At 38.0% G+C, this 15,942-nt stretch overlaps 1 long non-coding RNA gene across 1 annotated transcript in view; it reads left to right on the top strand.

Annotated features, from left to right (window-relative positions):
• The window catches only part of LOC125283702 (uncharacterized), a 407,951-nt gene that overhangs the window by 182,847 nt on the left and 209,162 nt on the right, over positions 1-15,942 (top strand). The window lies entirely within an intron of this gene.

Raw genomic sequence — 15,942 nt, 5'->3', positions numbered from 1 at the left:
TTTTTTTTTTTTTTAAGCTTTTATTTATTTATTTGACAGAGATAGAGACAGCCAGCAAGAGAGGGAACACAAGCAGGGGGAGTGGGAGAGGAAGAAGCAGGTTCCTAGCAGAGGAGCCTGATGTGGGGCTCGATCCCATAACGCCTGGATCACGCCCTGAGCCGAAGGCAGACACTTAACGACTGCGCCACCAGGTGCCCCTTAATGGAGGTCTTTTTTAATGCATTGTTACATGCCTGTTAAATTCTTAGTCAGTTTTTCCTCCCACAAAAAAGTGTTGTGGATCTATTCAATGCTTTGCTTCACATTAGAATGACTAAGAAGTGAGGTCATGTGAGCTAAATAAATTGCTCTGTCTCCCCACCATTGTTCTGGGGACCCACCAGGCTGCTTGTCTGAGCCACATGGGGTCCGCTCTAGAAAAGTGCTGTCCAATAGAAATATGTGAGCCTTTAAGTAATTAAAAATTTCTAATACCACGTTAAAAAAACATGTGCAGTTATTTTTAATGGTATATTTTATTTAACTCAAAGCATTGAAAATATTTTTTATTTCAACATTACAGCATTATAAAAAACTTATACCAAATCTTTGAAACCCACTGTGTGTTTCACACCTAGAGCACAAGTCCATTTGGACTGGCCACATCTCAAGTGCTCCATAGCCTGTATAGGCTGCTGTATTGGGCAGGGAGTTCTAGAATCTGGGTCAGTCACCAAGTTTGCCTGTTACCTTTCTTATAACTTGCTCCTATAGGAATTAATAACATTTCAAACATGATTTCTGAAAAGTAACTTGATTTTTTAAAATTTAGAATTAAGAGAATTCACCAACAGTTGCTTTCCTTAAAGTTAAGGAAATCCTTAAAGAATCCTGTTGCCCTTTGTGTTACTGATTTTGAGAAATAGCATTTCTAGTGTAATAACTTTGGCAGTGCCTTCTTTCAAAAAGCCTTTGAGCCTCCAGCCAGACGAGGTTGAGAATGCCTGGAAATGCTAACTTTAGAGGAACATAGGCTGCTATTTAAATATACCTAAAAAATCGGTAAGCAATAGTCTAGGAATTCTACAAACAGCTGCTGGAAACATATGCAATTGTGCAAGTAGAGAGTAACTGTAAGTGGACAGTTTTTATTTTTGTTTCTTGGACCATAGTTCCTTCCCTTTGGTCTGTGGGCTTAAAACTGTCTGCCTGAAAAATAGCAGAGCATCAACTGGGATTGTTGCAGGAAGAAACAGAGCTGCTAACATATTATTTGATGTATTACAGCAATAAATGTTCAATAATCACTTGATTGATTAGTATGATATAGACTCTTGAGAAGAAATAAGCAAATGCATTTGTTATCATGAAGCACTGAATACACCAGGGGTGCCATCCTGGTATGCATTGTTTAAATTTTCACATCCATTTTGACGATGATAATGGTTGTATCTTGGATTTTTTTTCAGTTTTGATATACTAGATTTGAGGGGATAAGCTACTTACTGTATTCCACACATTCTAAGCTACACGGATTTTTTTCTCACACTATAGTTTTTCTGAAATTAGGATGCATCTTACACTATAGCTTAATATTGCAGTTTTTTCGCTTTCCTCTGTATTACATAAAATGATACATTTTATAGTCTATGCTGTGCTAGATTAGATGATATGTAATTATATCAGATCCTGTGGGGACGTTTTGTACCAGACTCTATGCTAGTCACTGTCTAGAATTCTCATTTTACCTTCACCGTAAGCCCCTTACACAGATGAAGAAAGTGGAAGCACGATGAAAAGTTTCTGCACAGCCAAGGAAACAGTCAGAAAAACTAAGAGGCAGCCCACGGAATGGGAGAAGATATTTGCAAATGACACTACAGATAAAGGACTGGTATCCAAGATCTACAAAGAACTTCTCAAACTCAATACACGAGAAACAAATAAACAAATCAAAAAATGGGCAGAAGATATGAACAGACACTTTTCCAATGAAGACATACAAATGGCTAACAGACACATGAAAAAATGTTCAAAATCATTAGCCATCAAGGAAATTCAAATCAAAACCACACTGAGATACCACCTTACGCCAGTTAGAATGGCAAAAATAGACAAGGCAAGAAACAACAATTGTTGGAGAGGATGTGGAGAAAGGGGATCCCTCCTACATTGTTGGTGGGAATGCAAGTTGGTACAGCCACTCTGGAAAACAGTGTGGAGGTCCCTTAAAAAGTTAAAAATTGAGCTACCCTATGACCCAGCCATTGCACTACTGGGTGTTTACCCCAAAGATACAGACGTAGTGAAGAGAAGGGCCATATGCACCCCAATGTTCATAGCAGCAATGTCCACAATAGCTAAATCGTGGAAGGAGCCGAGATGCCCTTCAACAGATGACTGGATTAAGAAGTTGTGGTCCATATATACAATGGAATATTACTCAGCTATCAGAAAGAATGAGTTCTCAACATTTGCTACAACATGGACGGCACTGGAGGAGATAATGCTAAGTGAAATAAGTCAAGCAGAGAAAGACAACTATCATATGATTTCTCTCATCTATGGAACATAAGAACTAGAATGATCAGTAGGGGAAGAAAGGGATAAAGAAAGGGGGGGTAATCAGAAGGGGGAATGAAACATGAGAGACTATGGACAATGAGAAACAAACTGAGGGCTACAGAGGGGAGGGGGGTGGGGGAATGGGATAGGCCGGTGATGGGTAGTAAGGAGGGCACATATTGCATGGTGCACTGGGTGTTATACACAACTAATGAATCATCGAGCCTTACATCGAAAACCGGGGATGTACTGTATGGTGACTAACATAATATAATAAAAAATCATTATAAAAAAAAAAAAAGAAAACTATTGTTGATAATAAAAGGAACAGCCCTTTCCATATGAAAAAAAAAAAAAAGAAATAACTTTTATGTTTTCATACATTTAGAAGATTATAGATCCAAATCTCTAATGACAGATATTACATGTTGAATGTCTTCAGATGGCTGTGCTCTCCTGCCTCTATCTTTTGACCCCCCTTTTCCACCTCTTAATCCCCTTCAGAATTTGGATAGATGCCACTTTCTTTGGGAAACCATTCCTACATATCTGAATTGGAGGCCCATTCTTAAATGTTCCAGTGCAACCTGTTCTTACCTCGAAATTGCATTTCTATTTCCCACCCCACTAAAACATGCACAATTCCGTGTGCTTTTTAACCTCAGGCACAGGGCTTGGTACAGAGTTGACCTTCAATATATACTTGTTGACTGATTTAAGGTTATTGTAGCGGTAGCTAGCTGTTATGTCCATCCATGCTTTTTTTCTTTTTTCTTTTTCTTTCACTTTCTACCATTTTTGGGGGGGGGGTTTCTTAGTATTTCACTCCTTGGTTCTACTAAGCTACGCTTTCAGATTGTTGAAATTGTCGTCACATATGATTCCCAATGAATTTTGCTCCACTGGCCATTTCTGTGTAAAGAACTTGCATATTTCCATACTTCCACAAGAACAGCTTTTTTTTTTTTTTTTAAAGATTTTATTTATTTATTTGACAGAGACAGAGACAGCCAGCGAGAGAGGGAACACAAGCAGGGGGAGTGGGAGAGGAAGAAGCAGGCTCCCAGCGGAGGAGCCTGACGCGGGGCTCGATCCCATAACGCCAGGATCATGCCCTGAGCCGAAGGCAGACACTTAACCGCTGTGCCACCCAGGCGCCCCCAAAAACAGCTCTTTTGTGACTATATAATATACAATTCCAGTTTTCAAGGACTTTTTTTTAATACAATCAAAAACTAGTTGATATGATGAAGTGGTATTTAACTACTTGACCTATTTTGTGTTCTTCTTTCATATTTATTAGCTTCTCAGAAAAACAAAACAACAAAGCATTTTTCAGGCCGTTACCAAAACATAGATAATTCCAAATTGAACATTTATTTTCAAAAGAAATATTTTAAAAATAAAGTGTATTTTTAATATAAAATGTACTTGTAGTAACAAAAAGATGGGAAATGTAGCCAAAGATAAGAGAGATAAAGGACAGACGGTGGTAGAACAGGTGCTGAAGGCACTTTGATGACGGCAATGAAGATGAAGTCACATCTTGATTCTCTGGGGGCCTCGAATAAAAAACAGCTTCATATTTTTTGTCCTAATACAAGGCTTGCTGACTCAGAGCAAAAACAAAACAAAACACAACAAAAACTTGTCATGGAAAACTGCTTAATTCTTGTGGCATGTAAAAGTTTTCATTTGTCCCAGTTTTTGAAAGAGTAGGAATAAAATATAATTCAACAGATATAATGACTAGACTTGAATTTCATATTAAATAAAGGATAGTGAAAAGAATGAAAGGGAATATAAGGGAAAAAGGAGAGAGAAGTGATGGAAAAGAGAAGGGGAAAAGGGAAGAAGAGGAACTGGGACAGATGAATAGAGACACAGGTGCAGGAAGTTTTTTGAGTGGTCAGTATATAGAGGGTTATCAAATGACCTCTGCTGTTGACTTGGCCCCTGGCCTTCGGTCCATTACCTATCTTACCTCTGTGCTTTGAAATGATTAACTCTTTGGCCTATATTCACAGATAATTCATTGCTTTTCATTCTTTTACTTTCATAGGTGCTGCACTGAATGGGATGTCGTAATAATCCCACAGAACATAAATTACTCATGAGCAGCAGTGTCAGTGATGAAAGCTATATTAATTTTGAGGCCCAAATCAAATCAAAGAAAGGGTTAGGTCTACCTACGTACTAAAGGTTTCCTCTTCTGACTCAAAGACTCTAAAGTTGGAGTTCATTGATCATTTGGAAAAGAAGCCATCTATAAATTCCAGACATATCTGAAAAGCATAAATGAAATGACATTCCTACACATTGCTGCCAGAAAAATGCTGAATGAACATTGAGAGAATTAATGTGCCTTTAAAAGAGAGCATACACCCTTCACCATCTTGAGCATCAGACCTAAATAGGGGTTATTTCAGCTGGGTGACTGCTGCTTGAGTTGCTTGAGTTATGGTTCACGACTATGTCACTGTCCCTGCCCATTATTCTGGCAGCATACTTTGGAGTGACAGGCTGCATCTAACCCATCTCTCAGGCTACTGGGCCTGATTTTCCTTTCTGATTTTCTTGGCACACTTTGGGTTCCCTTAAGGAAACTGTATGGCCCTTGCTATCCTTGGGAGATTGTTAGAGGTGGGTGATCAATTTAGTTATCGCCATTTATGTGTGAAATTTTCTATTTCCTCGACGTTGTTATTTGGTAAAGTAAGATCAAGGTAGCAAAAGTTAGGAGATGTATAGTGATAACATTTTGTGTACCTGTGTTTATTTTGTGAATGTTAAATTAGATGAAAAAATCTATATCGATATCGATATCGATATCGATATAGATATATATATGTGTTCCCTGGTTGGAAGCAGCAAATTAGGACACAAAAGAGAGACCGTTATAGAAAAGGATAAGTGATAATTGTGAGAACTGAGAGTTGAAAGCCTGAAAAACTTAAAATTGTAGAATTGGGCGCATAAAACAAAACATGACAGAACAAAAACAAAATTAGCTGACTGGGGCTATTTAGGAATAAAATAAAATTATTAGTTCAATAGACCTTGAAGACCACTCTGTCTTAATAAAGTGCATTGATCAATCATGTAAAACATTTCTTATAGTGTGGTATGATGCTAATAAATGAGTTCTGATTTTACATGTCTGAAAACCTCTGTATTTTACTTTCAGTTCTTAAGACATTCTCATTGTATAGAGAATTTTAGGTTGATTTTTTTATTTTCTTTCAATACTTTAAAGACTTTGGTGCACTGTCTTCTCGCAGTTTCGAATGAGAGATCTGCCGTCATCCTTATTGTTGGTCCTCTGTACATTGTGGATAGTTTTTATTACCCTACTTTAAAGTTTATTAATATTTTCTTCTGCAATATCTAATCTGTTGTTATGTCCATCTAGTGTATTTTTTTTCTTCAGAAAATTGCAGTTTTCATCACTAGAAGTTCAATTTGGGCCTTTTTAATATCTGTCATGCCTCTACTTAACTTTTTAAACAAATGGAATACTATGATAATAACTTTTATGTTCTTTTCTGGTAATTCTAACATCTGTGTAAGTTATGGGTCAGTTTCAATTGATTGATTTTTCTCTTCACTATGAGATTTATTTTTCTGCTGCTTTGCATGCCTGGTGATTTTTTACTGAATGCCAGACATTGTAAATTTAATCTTTTAGGATGCTAAATATTTTTGTGTCCTTATAATATTCCTGCGCTTTGGTTTAGGACACAGTTACATTATTAGGAAACGGTTTATCGTTTTAGGTATTGCTTTTAAGATCTGTTTGGTGAGAATAGAGCAGTATTGAGTCTTAGGCTGATTGTCCCCTAATACTGAGGCAAGGCCCTTCTGAGTTCTCTTTCTAATAATCCATGAATTAGGATTTTTAAAAAATTTTTTATTATGTTATGTTAGTCACCATACAGTACATCCTTAGTTTTTTATGTAGTGTTCCATGATTCATTACTCGCGTATAACACCCAATGCTCCATGCAATATGTGCCTTTCTTAATAACCATCACCGGCCTATCCCAATCCCCCACCCCCCTCCCCTCTGAAACTCTCAGTTTGTTTCCCAGAGTCTATAGTCTCTCATGGTTCATTCCCCCTTCTGTGTACCACCCCTTCATTTTCCCCCTAATTCTCCTACTGATCTCCCTGCTATTTCTTATGTTCCATAAATGAGTGAAACCATATAATTGACTTTGTCAGCTTTACTTATTTCACTTAGCATAATCTCCTCCAGTCCTGTCCATGTTCCTGCAAATGTTGGGTAATCGTTCTTTCTGATGGCTGAGTAATATTCTGTTCTATATATGGACCACATCTTCTTTTTTTTTTTTTTTAAGATTTTTTTTTATTTATTTGACAGAGATAGAGACAGCCAGCGAGAGAGGGAACACAAGCAGGGGGAGTGGGAGAGGAAGAAGCAGGCTCATAGCGGAGGAGCCTGATATGGGGCTCGATCCCATAATGCTGGGATCACGCCCTGAGCCGAAGGCAGACGCTTAAGCGCTGTGCCACCCAGGCACCCCGGACCACATCTTCTTTATCCATTCATCTGTTGAAGGGCATCTTGGCTCCTTCCACAATTTAGCTATTGTGGACAATGCTGCTATGAACATTGGTGTACATATGGCCCTTCTCTTCACTACGTCTGTATCTTTGGGGTAAATACCCAGTAGTGCAATGGCTGGGTCATAAGGTAGCTCTATTTTTACCTTTTTAAGGGACCTCCACACTGTTTTCCAAAGTGGCTGTACCAACTTGCATTCCCACAAACAGTGTAAGCGGGTTCCCCTTTTCTCCACATCCTCTCCAAAATTTGTTGTTTCTTGCCTTGTCCATTTTTTGCCATTCTAACTGCCGTAAGGTGGTATCTCAATGTGGTTTTGATTTGAATTTCCCTGATGGCTAATGATTTTGAACATTTTTTCATGTGTATGTCTTCATTGGAAAAGTGTCTGTTCATATCTTCTGCCCATTTTTTGATTTAATTATTTGTTTCTCGTGTATTGAGTTTGAGAAGTTCTTTATAGATCTTGGATACCGGTCTTTTATCTGTAGTGTCATTTACAAGTATCTTCTCCCATTCCGTGGGTTGCCTTTTAGTTTTTTTGACTGTTTCCTTGGCTGTGCAGAAGCTTTTTATCTTGATGAAGTCCCACAAGTTCATTTTATCTTTTGTTTCTCTTGCCTTTGGAGATGTGTCATGAAAAAAGTTGCTGTGGCCAATGTCAAAGAGGTTACAGCCTATGTTCTCCTCTATGATTTTGATGGATTCCTGTCTCATATTGAGGTCTTTCATCCATTTGGAGTTTATAGTTTATCTTTGTGTATGGTGTGAGAGAGTGGTCAAATTTCATTCTTTAGCATGTAGCTGTCCAATTTTCCCAGCACCATTTATTGAAGAGACTGTCTTTTTTCACTGGATGTTTTTTCCTGCTTTGTCAAAGTTTAGTTGCCCATAGAGCTGAGCATCCATTTCTGGGGTCTTTGTTCTGTTCCATTGGTCTATGTGTCTGTTTTTGTGCCAGTACCATGCTGTCTCGGTGATCACAGGTTTGTACTATAGCTTGAAATCGGGCAACGTGATGCCCCCAGCTTTGTTTTCCCTTTTCAACATTTCTTTGGCGATTCGGGGCCTTTTTTGGTTCCACACAAACTTAAGGACTGTTTGTTCCAGCTCTTTGAAAAATGTCATTGATATTTTGATCGGGATGGCATGGAAAGCGTAGATGGCTCTGGGTAGCATTGACATTTTAACTATGTTTATTCTTCCGATCCATGAGCATGGAATATTTTTCCATCTTTTTTAGTCGTCTTCAGTGTCTTTCAGCAATGATCTGTGGTTTCTAGAATATAGATCCTTTATGTCTCTGGTTAAGTTAATTCCGAGATATCGTATGATTTTTGGTGCTATTGTAAATGGAATCGAATCCCTAATTTCTCTTTCTTCAGTCTCTTTGTTCATGTGTAGAAATGCAACTGATTTCTGAGCATTGATTTTGTATCCTGCCACATTACCGAATTGTTCTGTAAGTTCTAGTAATTTAGGGGTGGAGTCTTTTGGGTTACCCATATAGAGTATCATGTCATCTGCAAAGAAAGACAGTTTGACTTCTTCTTTGTCGATTTGAATACCTTTTATACCTTTTTGTTGTCTGATTGCTGTTGCAAGGACTTCTAGTACTATGTTGAATAATAGTGGTGAGAGTGGGCATCCTTGTCGTGTCCCTGATCTTAAGGGAAAGGTTTTCAGCTTTTCCCCATTGAGAATGATATTCGCCATAGGCTTTTCATAGATGGTTTTTATGAAATTGAGGAATGTACCCTCTATCCTTATACTCTGAAGGGTTTTAATCAGGAAAGGAAGCTGTATTTTGTCAGATGCTTTTTCTGCGTCCATTGAGAGGATCCTATGCTTCTTGACTCTTTTCTTGTTGATGTGATCTATCACACTGATCGATTTGCGAATGTTGAACCACCCTTGCATCCCAGGGACAAATCCCACATGGTCATGATGGATAATCCTTTTAATGCACTGTTGGATTTTATTAGGTAGGATCTTGTTGAGAATTTTGGCGCCCATATTCATCAGGGATATCGGTCTGTAATTCTTCTTTTTGATGGGGTCTTTGCCTGGTTTGGGGATCAAGGTAATACTGGCCTCATAGAATGAGTTTGGTAGTTTTCCTTCTGTTTCTGTTTTTTGAAACAGCTTCAGGAGAACAGGTATTATTTCCTCTTTGAATGTTTGGTAGAATTCCCCAGGGAATCTGTCAGGCCCTGGACTCTTGTTTTTGGGGAGGTTTTTGATCACTGCTTCAATCTCTTCATAATTAATTGGTCTGTTTAAATAACCAATTTCTTCCTGTTTCAGTCTTGGTAGTTTATAGGTTTCCAGGAAGGCATCCATTTCTTCCAGGTTGTTTAATTTATTGGCATATAGTTGTTGATAATAGTTTCTAGTGATCCTTCCTATTTCTTTGGTGTTGGTCATGATCTCTCCTCTTTCATTCATAATTTTATTAATTTGGGTCCTTTTTCTATTCTTTTGAATAAGTCTGGCCAGTGGCTTATCGATCTTATTTATTCTTTCAAAGAACCAGCTTCTAATTTTGTTGATCTGCTCTACTGTGCTCCTGGTTTCTAATTCACTGATCTCTGCCTTCTTGTGTGTGGATTAGGCCTGTTCTTCTGTTGCTGTTCCAGCTTCTTGAGGTGAGAATATAAAAACTGCATTTTGGATTTTTCTATTCTTTTGAGTGAGGCTTGGGTGGCTATATATTTTCCCCTTCGGACAACTGTTGCAGTGTCCCATAGATTTTGGACCATTGTGTTTTCATTTTCATTGGTTTCCATACATTGCTTAAGCTCATCTTTAATTCCCTGGTTTACCCAATCATTCTTGAGCAGGATGGTTCTTAGTTTCCAAGTGTTTGAGTTTCTTCCAAATTTTTCCTTATGATTGAGTTCCAGTTTCAAAGCATTGTGGTCTGAGAATATGCAGGGAATAATCTCAGTCTTTTGGTATCTGTTGAGACCTGTTTTGTGACCCAGTATATTGTCTATTCTGGAGAAAGTTCCATGTGCATTCGAAAAGAATGAGTATTCTGTTGTTATGGGGTATAGTGTTCTGTATATATCTTTGAGGTCCGTCTGGTCCAGTATATCATTCAAAGCTCTTGTTCCTTTGTTGATTCTCTGCTTAGGTGATCTGTCTATTGCTGAGAGTGGAGTGTTGAGGTCCCCTTCTATTAACGTATTATTATCTATATGTCTGTTTATTCTGGTTAAGAGTTGGCTTGTGTATCTAGCTGCTGCCCTGTTGGGGGATAGATATTTATAATTGTCATATCCACTTGTTGGATACATCCTTTAAGAATAATATAGTGTCCTTCATTCTTATGGGCTGAATAATATTCCATTACACACACACACACACACACACACACACACACACACATCTTCTTTATCCATCTGTTGATGAACACTTGGGTTGCTTCCATGCTTTGGCTATTGTAAATAATGCTGCAATAAACACAGGGGTGCATATATCTATCTGATTCATGTTTTCATATTCTTTGGGTAAGTATCCAGTATAGCAGAATTACTGGATCACATAGTAATTCTATTTTTAATTTTTTGAGGAACTTCCATACTGTTTTCCACAGTGGCTGTATCAGTTTTCAATCCCACCAGCAGTGCACAAGCTTTCTTTTTTCTCCACATCCTTGCCAGCGGTGGTTGTTTTTTGTGTTTTTTATTTATCCATTCTCACAGGTGTGAGGTGATATCTCATTGTAGTTTTGATTTGCATCTCCTTAATGATGAGTGATGTTGAATATCTTTTCATGTATCTTTTGGCCATCTCTGTGTCTTTGGAGAAATGTCTGCTTATGTCTTCTCCTTTTTTTAATTTTTTTTTTAATTTTGTCATTGAGTTGCATGAGTTCTTTATATATTTTGGATACTAGTGCGTTATTGGATATGCCATTTGCAAATATCTTCTTCTATTCAGTAGGTTGTCTTTTAGTTTTGTTGATTATTTCCTTTGCTGTGCTGAAGTTTTCTATTTTGATATAACCCTAATAGGTTATTTTTGCTTTTATTTCCCTTGCCTCAGGAGATGTATCTAGAAAAATGTTGCTATGTTGATGTCAGAAATTACTAGCAGTGCTCTCTTCTAGGATTTTTATGGTTTCAGGTCTCACATTTATTTTTTTTTTTTTTTTAAGATTTTATTTATTTATTCGACAGAGATAGAGACAGCCAGCGAGAGAGGGAACACAAGCAGGGGGAGTGAGAGAGGAAGAAGCAGGCTCATAGCAGAAGAGCCTGATGTGGGGCTCGATCCCAGATCGCTGGGATCACGCCCTGAGCCGAAGGCAGACGCTTAACCGCTGTGCCACCCAGGCGCCCCATGTCAGGTCTCACATTTAGATCTTTATTTCATTTTGAGTTTATTTTTGTGTCCTAATTCTTTTGGATAGTTCTTTTTTCTTAACTTGGATTACTTCATTACATTAATGCATTAATCAGTATTCTAAATACTCTAGGAGAATATGATGGTTAATTTTATGCACCATGGTATGCCCAAATAATTGGCGATATGTTGTTCTGAGTGCATCTGGGGAGGGGGTTGTTTCTGGATGAGATTAGCATTTGAATTGGTAGACTGAGTAAAGCAGATTTCCTAGGTTGTGGGTGGGACTCATCCCATCAGCTGAAGATCCGAATAGAACAAAAAAGTTGATGCTCCCTGGAGTAAGAGAGAATTCTTCCTGTCTTTGAACTGGAATATTGGCTCTTCCTGGGTCTTGAGCCTGCCAGCATTTGGGCTGGAACTGTTGGCTGTCCTGGTTCTCAGGCCTTTGGAGTTGGACTGGAACTACATCATCAGCTTTCCTGGGTCTCTAGCTTGCCAATTGTCATATCAGCCTGTGACATGTAAGCAAATTCCTTATAATAAATATCTCTTTATCTCCTTATTATCTATCTATCTATCTATCTATCTATCTATCTATCTATCTCCTTTTGATTTTGTTTCTCTAGAGAACCCTGACTAATATAGGAAAGTTTTCTCTGAGATTTTCTCTCCTCTAGCACTTTAGACACCTTGATCTTCCCAGACTCTCAGCTCCATGTCCTCAACACTGTTGAGCTCTACCTGAGTTCAACCTCCTTGCATTATAAATGGAAACCCTCTCACATCAGTAAGCTGGTACAGTTGTAGGGCTCACATCATCTGTTTCTCGTCTTATTTTACTTTGTCAGCTGATTTAGTGTCCTGAAAATTACCGTTTCATGGTTTTGTTTCTTACATTTTGATTGTGTTAGGTGGGAAGGCAAATCTACTTCATCTTATCTGAATATAGAAATGTTTAGTCAACGATCTAAATTATAATTAGGGATCATAAAGAAAAGCCCAAAGTAGTTTCTATCAAATATGGTATTTATAAACATAGAACTATATAGTACAATTTACAAAAGATTTTTATTCTTGTTAAAAAAAATACTCCAAAGTATTAGCGCCAAAAATTGTAAAATCTCAAATATCTGGAAATCTTTGGTCTATACAGTAACTTTTCTGAAAGGGTTTTGGAGACAGAGATGGACTATGGCAAAAACAATTACAGTATTTGGGAAGTTAATATGCAGGTGCCTTTAGGGGAAATTATTCCTGCTGAAGAAACAAAATCCAGTGGGATGACTGGGGCAAGGAAGTATGGCTGGGAAATGCATCAGAAGGGTGAGCCTAACCTCTGTAAATATGTATATATTGTCCTTCAGTCCTTAACTTCTAGGCAGAAAACCCCTGTGAGATTTACTAATAGGCATTTGCCTCTTAAAGCACATACATGGCCACCATGTAGCTTGGCATTTGTTTTTTCTTTTCTTTTCTTCCTTCCTTCCTTCCTTCCTTCCTCCCTCCCTCCTTACCTCCCTCCCTCCCTCCCTCTCTCTCTTTCTTTCTTTCTTTCAACATTTTCGAGTGAAGCTTTAAGAATAATTGCTGTTGACCTATACTCTGTGGCCTTTAAAGATCCCAGACTGGTTTTATCTGTGTCCTTTACTCCATAGTTATGTGGAGATTATTAACACATGTGTATGAAACTAAAGCCAGACACAGTCTGGTTATTTCTTGAATCCAGTTAATGGAGAAACCAGTATCCATATTCAGGTGGACGAAGGGAAAATGATTTATGTCTTCAAGAGTCGTCTTCGGGTGTTACTGAGGAATACTTGCATGGGGTGTTTTGAGCATTGTGAACCACTGTGGCTGTGTCTGCCTGACTCCACTACAGAGAAAACTCTCCTGTATTAGTCAGGGTTCCCTAGAGAACCAAAATCAATAAGAGATAGATAAATCAGCTAAACAGTGAAAATTCTGTTGTTTTTCATGATGTAAAGTACCTGATATTACCTGATTTTTAGACATAGCCCCAACCCCCTGTATCTAGAATAATAGGTGCAGTGTTTCTGTTAGTATCTAAATAAATTCATTTGAAATTATGAGAATATGTTCATGAAGACTACTCACTATTTAATGCATGCTGTCTCACTCAGAGATAATTAGTTCTTCCACTGGATTTGGAATTTTGTGAGGACATGGATTGTATCTTTTTTTCTCTTCTGTCATCCAGTGATTGACAATAGGCATATGTACAGTGAACAAATACATTAGTGGATTACGGGCACACCAAAGCACTGTATTAATGCCTGAGATGTTTGTTGAAAGAAAGTCACACCTAAATGTTATTAAGGAGTAGGACTAGGTTCATAATTTGCAGGACCCAGTGAAAAATGAAAAAGTGAGGCACCATGTTCAAAAACTGTGAAGACTTTCAAGGCAGTGACCGTAGAGTATTAAACCAAGGTCTGGGCTTTGTGTGATAATATATATATCACACATTTGTGAAGCCAGCTCTGTTAAGAACTATAGGAAGTAAAACCCAATTTCAAATGCATAGAACAAAACTAAAACAATAGCACACAGGTTTTCAAATTGTCCAGAATTGGAGAATTCAGCATTTTCTTCTAAAGAATAATATGTTGATTTGAAAAGAGCTTTTAATATATGTTATATACCAATGGTCTAATTAGATTTGCTATCCTTAATTCTGTCATTATGAAAAGTTAGTAGTTGGTCTGACTTTTAAAATAAGAAAATAATGTTGGTATTGTGATAACAAGTATTGAGCTTTATATATGGAGTTGTGTTGAAGTCATATTTCACTGCTGATTGAATGTGCTGTGGATATTTGAACATCTTGAATTGGTTGCTTTACTTTTATGCTTTTGTTTACTGTCAAAGTTAATGCAAAAACTTAGAGCCTTAAGCTTAAATTAAATACTGTGGTTAAGGCTATTGAACAAACATACAAAAGTAGGCTCCTTGAAATATCCCATATGAAAAATATTTGCTTTGGGGGAGCTGAATAATTTTCTGGGAACACAGCTTTTCTTTGTTTGATTTGTTTAGTTCAAAATGAGCATTCATATTATGGATTAATATGCCGTAAAATTTTCATTTAAAATCTCCAAAAGCCACAGTAAGACTATCTACAAAACTGTCAAGATGCATTTTGGGCTGTCCTCCTCCTTCTATTTTTATTTTTTTCTTTTCTTCAAAGGATTTAAATGCAATTGGGATTATAAAAATCACATTAAGATTGAAAGACTGTAGGATAAGTTTCACCCGGGGTGCTTGCTAAGAATGCAGTTTCTGGGGTTTTATTCCAGATCCATTCAATGAGACTCTGAAGGCGGGCACCTAGAATCTGCATTTTTTACGCTTTCCAGATGTTTCTTTCTTTTTTTTTTTTTTTTTTAAAGATTTTATTTATTTGACAGAGATAGAGACAGCCAGTGAGAGAGGGAACACAAGCGGGGGGAGTGGGAGAGGAAGAACCAGGCTCATAGCAGAGGAGCCTGATGTGGGGCTCGATCCCACAACGCCGGGATCACGCCCTGAGCCGAAGGCAGACGCTTAACCGCTGTGCCACCCAGGCGCCCCTTTCCAGATGTTTCTTATGCATACTAAAGTTTTAAAACTACTGCCCTCAAGTTTTAACTGCCTTTAAAAAGAACTTTTAATGCATCCAGCCATAATTTCATAACAATATTGACTAATAGAATCTGCTTCTAATATATAATCGCTAAAACACATAGCTGTATAGACTGCAATATACAAATGCATTGCATTGCTGAAAAGAGAAGGAAAGTCAAACCTCTGACCAAGTCATGTTTGAAGTTCAGCTGTGAAATTTGATGACTTTTAGCAGAATCTAAGTGCCAGACAAAATGTGTGTTCCCCACCCCTCTCTTCTAACACCATCTCACTGTCTTGAGGTTAATCTTCATGCGGGAATGGCTTATCACTGCTCCCTGAATTTCTTTAGAAAGGCATGGGTTACAAAGTCAAGAGCTGCAGACTTCTCTCTAGGCTTCTCATGCAGTCAGTGACATAGAGCTGTATCAGGCAGAGCTCACCACTGATTTAATTTGATCTTTCCAGGGAGGATTAAAAATATTGTTCTCGTCCCAGTTAGAATGTCGCTGCTAAGCTTCAGTATGTCAGAGGCTTTTTCATTTTCCCAGCGCCAGTGCTGGCTGCGATGGTAAGTGACAACGGTGCAGTATTGGCATTATCTTCCTTAGCTTGCACATTTTTCAACCATGTCAGAGCAGAAGAGGTGATTTGAAGGAAAACTCACAGAGAATATAAGAAGGGCTCCTGCCCTGTGCTCTGAAGGATTGCAAATAGAGCTGAAAATGCCCGAAGGAATGAGCAAAGCCCTCTGTTGTATACTTGCACTGCCCCTCAGTGTGATTTGTTCACTGCTAGTTGATGCCACCCGTTCGCCTGGAAATTGA

Source organism: Ursus arctos, unplaced genomic scaffold (genome assembly GCF_023065955.2).
Source record: "Ursus arctos isolate Adak ecotype North America unplaced genomic scaffold, UrsArc2.0 scaffold_27, whole genome shotgun sequence".
NCBI classification, from domain to species: domain Eukaryota; kingdom Metazoa; phylum Chordata; class Mammalia; order Carnivora; family Ursidae; genus Ursus; species Ursus arctos.
This window is presented reverse-complemented; position numbering and strand designations above follow the sequence as displayed.